This window comes from Calliphora vicina, chromosome 2 (assembly GCF_958450345.1).
Source record: "Calliphora vicina chromosome 2, idCalVici1.1, whole genome shotgun sequence".
NCBI lineage: Eukaryota > Metazoa > Arthropoda > Insecta > Diptera > Calliphoridae > Calliphora > Calliphora vicina.
The window spans coordinates 16535961-16543589 of NC_088781.1; positions in this window are offsets into that span (position 1 = coordinate 16535961).

Here is a 7629-nt window from a genome sequence, read left to right on the forward strand (position 1 = left end):
TTAACATACCTGCTCAAAATATCGTGCAAAGTTGATTGTGCAGGTAAGTCAAAATTACTGTATAACAAATTATATAAATACAAATTAAAAATTTTTTTAGGTAAACAAATTTTTTTTTCCAAAGTTGTTTTTTCATTGTTTGGAATTGTTATTTTAAAATTTTTTTTTAAATTGTAAAAAAAAAATTTGGTGAAAAAATAAAATTCGAGTTAAAAAATATTTTTTCCGATTTTGAACCATTGTAGGCCCAACTTACTATGGTCTTATATACGTTGTTGTAAAGGTCTTTGAAATATCTATCATTAGATATCCATATTGTCAATATTAATGACTTAGTAATCCAGATAAAGGTCAAAAATAGGTCATGAATCGAAGTTGTCCTGGTTTTTCCTTTACCGATTTTGCTGATTTTAAATAGGAAACTTCTCGAAAGCATGTCTGACAGAATTATTGGCTCCTGCTGATATCTAGGGTCTTCAGAAAATTGAATTCAACAGACAGACGGACATGGCTTAATCGACTCCGCTATCTATAAGGATCCAGAATACATATACATTATAGGGTCGGAAAATTATATCGTGGAAATTACAAACCGAATGACAAATTTATATATACCCTTCACAGAGTTTCATCATTGTTCCAAGAAGCTTTGTATTGAAAATCACAAATAAGATACAGTGGAAAAAAAGCTATGGATCAAAATGAGTGACAATCTCTCCACATTAATGCCAAATGTCCCACATAGAAGATAATCTCAGTTCTACTTTCATTCTGAATATTTTTCTCTAGAATAGTGACACCTTTTGGTTAGTGTCACCTTATTATACATAAATAACTACATTTTCCTACATATTTGCAGCGAAATGAAAATCAAAATCTTTCGTTTGTTTTTAATGAAAATTCATTAAAGAAATCTTTCTCGCATGTGGAGTTTTTTCGGCTTTTCTTTCGTAGAATATAAGTAAAACAGTTTTAATACAACTGATTACAATGTTTATGGCCATATGTACGTTTGTGTGAAAGAGGAATGAAGAATCCAACACGTTCTTGAAGTTTTTCAATAGTTTTCTATTTTTCCTTTTAGCTTTTTTTTTGTATTTTTACGAAACAATATGCCCGTTAGTTAGCTAATGGACTTTATTCTGTATAATGCTGATAATGATGAACATGCAGAGAATATTTGTGGTAATGAGCATGTGGATGATGCTTTTGTACTTCAAAAGTTTCTATTACTTAATGTTCATTTAGTATATTAACGTAGTTTTGTAAACAAACATTTATGTATTTATTTTCACCAAAATATTGTTAAATAGAGCAGTAAACATTTTGGTGTCAATGAATTACTATGTGAGATTAGATATCAGGTTTTATTTTAAATTGTGTTTGAATGCTGCAATGATCTCTTTCTATAAAAAGATTTACTCAAATTACACTCATTGCAACAATGATGCTCATTGACACACACATTTATTATTGTTTTTAACATAAAAAAACAACATACTTTACTATACACATTGAACCAGTTAAATGTACAATGATTAAACATAATTTCGTTTAATGAAACCTTAATTTTTTGAGGTTGTCTCACATTTTGTTTCATAACTTATTTTCTGTTAAGCCGATTCTACTAATTTTAAATACCGTAATGCCTAGGGCAATGAAAAATATTTTAGGAATTTTTTCAATAATTTCGGTTATATATTTTAGACGTGAGAATGTTTTACACACACAAAAGGACAAATATAGCAAATATAATACAATTTCTGAAATATATATCCAACAAAACATACTATATTCACAATTCCCACGAATGGTGATATAAAAATACCTTCAATTACTCTTTGTTGTCGCTTAAATTATGAATTTTGTAATTCTTGTTTTATTTAATTCTATAGAAAAAATCCTGGAATATTAAAGCTAGGTTAACTGGGTTCATTATTTACAAAAGTTGTATTAGTCTATTACAAGTACACATTCTACGCTGAACATACTAATAATTCAACACGTGTAAGGTCATTGCAAAACGCGTCTTATCATATTAAAAAATTTTAAGATTTATCATAAAAATTCTGCATTATAAGAGTAGTAAGTATGTAGTTGGATACAAAATTTGAGTTTTCTAATTTAATTTTCTTTCAACTTTATATTCAAAGCTTTTTTAATAACAAATTTCTTACATATATTACACATTTTCACGCATACTTAGCACATTGAGAGATTTCTTTAAAAAGTATTCATTTTTGGAATTCAAGTGAGAAATGTGTCCATACATTTGCAAATAAGAAATCTTTTATACAATGTATGTAGATATATGTTATAAGTTCTTACACATGCACTTTTGTTAAACTTTTTTTAAAAAAATATTTCTTAAAGAAAAATAATCATCTAGCTGAACAAGAGTAAATACCAGAAGCACATAACAAGGACATCAAGGATGACATACTCCAGACAATGGAATTTATATACAATAGACAAAACACAAACAAACACATGAAAGTTGCTTTTAAAAGATTACAAAAAAGAAACTACATGTAGGTGTTGTTGAAAACGTAGTGTAAAATATAAAGATTAGAGGTTGTTTTTATGAAAATTTTTGTTGGCTGTGATGTTTAACAAAAGAGGCCAGAGCATGTAATTTTAATTATACAGTTTGCTATTATGTTTTTTTCTTTTGGAATCCAGCAAAGAAGTATTTTGTAACGACCTTTTTAATAAGTTTAGTGATAAACATTTTGTTATTATTTTACTTTGATTTTGGGATTTATTAAAAATTACATTACAGAGTTAAGACTAACATGTTACATGTAGTTGGTTGCATTGAATCTTAAATACTGATAGTTGGAATTAAACAAATTACACTGGTTTCATTGTTACTTTGATTGAACAGTTACACAAAAATAACACAAAGTCATGCCAAAAGAAATTTGTAATCATCGAACTATAGAGCTCGCCATTGACATCGTTCTCAAATAAGTATAGATCATTCATTCAGAAATGAGCCACACCATAAAATGTGCGAAACGCGACGTGGAAAGTAATTTTGCAAAACAGACTGAATAAATGTCAGACAGATGTGGCTACAAAAATATGGTTGCTATCAACTGTGAAATTCGGAAATTGGAAGACTCTTTTAATTTTATTTGAATTTTTTTCCTTTTTTGTCAAAAAGCGAAGTAATCAAAAAATCTATAAGTATTTCCGAAGTCTATGGACTCCAATAAAACATAATTAATATATGGACAATTCCATATCATCGTACGTGACATTTGTACGCCTATAGAGTGGAATCGATTTTGCAAAAATAAGAGTATTTGAAAAATTATTTGGTCTTTATGTTCCATTTTAAAATAATAAAAAGTTCTTACGAAACATTGTTGTTCAAAATATCGATCTACATAAGGGTATATCGTACGTGACATAAAACGGAAGTCATTTTGATGAATTTATAGAAATATGTATGCGAAAATGTTCGAATCGTGAGAGGCGTTATGTTTTCTTTTAATTTCTTACACTAAACGAAATATTTTTCCTTTATAATTCATCATATTTAAATAAAAACAATCTTTGGATGATTTTATAATAAATAAAATTTAATATCGTACGTGACATACCGTACGTGACATATTTCTCTTATAATAAAACAATATATATCCTGTAAATATTAGGGTATTCATTCGACTAATGATCGTTCGATTAATCGAATAATTTCTTACGAATAATTATTCGAACAATTTAAAAATGACCACTTTCGAATAATTCGAACCATTTTATGTAGAATAATCGAATAAATGTTCATATATATTTAAATTTATTAAATTGCTTAAAATTGTTCACAATTTAAATAAGTAATAATGACTCACAAAAATTGTATTGTTTCTGAAATTCGACAAATAACTAAACACAAAGGGACTTTCGATCACTGTAGATGAGTCCTTCGATAGCTTCTTCTATAAATATATAAATATTACTGCAAGAAGTTACAATTCTAAAAACAAATCTTTCAAAATTTTTAACTTAGGACTTGAACCAATGAAAATAAAAGGTACGGAATAAAGTATTTGTTATATGAATAGAAAATATACATTCGGTTTCAATAAACAATTTTATAATAGCAAATGAACAATCAGAGCCAAATTAATTTCACACTACATACATACATATATGCTAATTGGGAGCTTAGATTTAACCGCAATTTTAGCCTAAAATACGTCAATTAAATTAAAAAATTAAATATAGTCAATTTAATTATTTTTGCCAATAAAATGTTGTAATAAGCTCTAAATACTTACATATCGCACACCCAGTTCAAAAGTGACACAATTCAAAATTTTAATTTTTCAGACATTAGTGTTTTTTTAGCAACTGTTAACAGCAACAGAATGCACTGATATTTTTTTTGTATTGATAAACAAGTGTATTGTGCACAGTTTAAGCTCAAAATTCATTTTTCGGATTTATATTACCCGAAAAATTAATTTTGAGTTGTGTCACTTTTGAACTGGGTATGCGATATTGTAATATTTTAGTGTTTTCTCCTATTCAAATCATCTTAAAAAAAAGTTTCAAGGGTTTCAAGTCGTGGTAGTCATTCTCGTGGAATTTCCCATATGATAAACTCTCCATTATTTTGGTCTAGCATAGTATTAACTTAAAAATGTGGGATTTTTAGCTTTTATTTTGAAACATTTGTACAATATAAATTTAATCAAAGTATTGGCCATTGGTCAGTGGTTTAGAAACGTTTTTTTTTTGCGAAATAATTCGTTATCTCGGGAACTATTGGAGATATTGTTACTAAATTTCACATGGTTGGAGCTGATGTGTTTTCGAATCAAGCTTTGCATTAAATATATGAAAGAAATACAAATTTTTAAAAGGGATAAAGGTTTGTGGAACTTCTGAGAAGTAAATAAAATCTTTTTATATAAATATTTGATGTTTGTGAAATCTTAGGACTTTAATATTGATATTTTAGTAAAATTAAGTAATTTTATGAATTTTTGGCACGTCATTTACCTTAAAAACTAAAAAAATTATAATATGGTGATTTTCCATGAAGAAAAATATAAAATTTGAATTAATTTAAAATGTTAATGGTTCAAGATATCATAAAAAAATTTGGAACTAATATAGACTTAAATGTCCTAAAATCAATGGCATTATAACTTTTTACATTTTTTATTTTCAAATACCGAAATTCCTAAAACGAGGAAAATGTGTTCCAAAAACTAAGTTTTTTTTAGAAAAGTGTCTACTCTGACGTTATTTATAGTGTAATAATAAAAAGTATGTAATAAAACAACTTTGTTAGTACTTAAAAAAACATACAAGTGTGGAGGTTTTTGAGGATCGCTGCTTTTCTTTTTTAGAATTTTTTACTAAAACTGAAAATTTTTCTTTAATATTGATCAAGTTTGAAAGGTCTGCGGGGTGTTATGTCCGCTTAAGTAAGCCAAATTTTACTTTACACACTTTTGCATTGAGTTCTCTTTCTTTACACACTTTTGCATTAAGATCATATAAAAAATTGTTTTAGTCCCGAAGAAAATTTTTTCTGCAAAAGAAAAAATATATGAGCTTTTTCGGGAAAAAAACTTACTACGGCCATTTTTAAATGTTCCAAATTTGGATGCGTGTAACTTTTTATAAGGGCGAGATAACTGTTAGCAAGTCTTTTCTATTTTATTTAGAATATTATCACCAATAATATTTTAAAAATAAATTTGAGCCGCCATATCTAAAAAATTAAATCAATCAATAAACCTAAATACCTCTTCAACTTGTCTTTCGTGTCGATTCGGCTGGTTGACCGGTCTTCAGATACGATCTCTCACGATTCGGGTTATCGTAATAGATCCATTTTTCATCGCATGTAATGAAAAAATCATCTTTCAAGATCTCCCGTCTTCAATTCGTATTCCTGTCTTTGGATGAATCCTGCTGCTCGCAAACGTTTTGAAATGGATGCTTGAGTAGCTCCCAATCATGTTGCAAGCTTTTTATGAACTTTTTAACTTACATACAAATTTTTTGTTATCGATAATTTTGGACAATTTTTTGCTATCAATAATTTTCTATTAACATTTTGTGAAAATTATTGTTATCGATAAATTTCGAAGAATTGCTATAGAACATATTTTGTTATCGATAACTATTGAAAGTTTTCTATACACAATTTATTGTTTTCGATAGATTTTGAAATTTTTTTATAACAAGTAAGAAAGTATGGTCGGTCAAGCCCGACCATATAATACCCTACACTAAGTAAAAGAGCAAAAACATTTTTCTTTTAAAATTTCAATAATATATATTTTTGAGTGATTTTCGGAAGTGGGCCTAATATGGGAGCTATGACCAATTATGGACCGATCACCATGAAATAAGGTCGTGTGATTTATATCTATATTAAAAGTAACTATCTTGAATTTTGTGCGTATACCAACATTTTTAAGCGATTTATCCACGTTAAAGTGATTTTCGGAAGCGGATCTATATGGGAGCTATGACTAATTATGGACCGATTGTAACAAAATTTGGTGACATGAATTTTGTATATATAAATCTTATTTGGAGCGAAATTTGTGGAGATACATATATAAATTAAACATTTATGACCGATAAAGTCCAATTTCGGAAGGACTTTGTATGGGGGCTAGGTGAAATAATGGACCGATTTCAGCCAGTTTCAATAGGCTTGGTCCTCGGGCCGAAAAAATAATATGTACCAAATTTGATCGAAATATCTTCAAAATTGCGGCCTGTACTCTGCGCACAAGGTTTACATGGACAGCCAGCCAGCCGACCAGACGGACGGACATCGTTTAATCGACTCAGAAAGTGATTCTAAGTCGATTGGTATACTTTAAGGTGGGTGTTAGACTAATATTTTTGGGCGTTACAAACATCTGCACAAACGCATAATACCCTCCCCACTATGGTGGTGTAGGGTATAAAAATGTGTGTTTCTTAATGATAACTTTAGACATCTCTCCATAATTATACCCTACACCACCATAGTGGGGAGGGTATTATGCGTTTGTGCAGATGTTTGTAACGCCCAAAAATATTAGTCTAATACCCACCTTAAAGTATACCGATCGACTTAGAATCACTTTCTGAGTCGATTAAACGATGTCCGTCCGTCCGTCTGGTCGGCTGGCTGGCTGGCTGGCTGTCCATGTAAACCTTGTGCGCAGAGTACAGGTCGCAATTTTGAAGATATTTCGATCAAATTTGGTGCAAGGCCTATTGACCAAGCCTATTGAAACTGGCTGAAATCGGTCCATTATTTCACCTAGCCCCCATACAAATATCCTTCCGAAATTGGACTTTAACGGTTATAAATGTTTAATTTATAAATGTATCTCATGTATGTCACCAAATTTTGTTACGATCGGTCCATAATTAGTCATAGCTCCCATATAGACCCGCTTCCGAAAATCACTTTAACGTGCATAAATCGCTTAAAAATGTTGGTATACTCACAAAATTCAACATAGTGACATAATCATACGACCTAATTTCATGGTGATCGGTCCATAATTGGTCATAGCCCCCATATAAGGCCCACTTCCGAAAATCACTCAAAAATATAAATTATTGAAATTTTAAAAGAAAAATGTTTTTGCT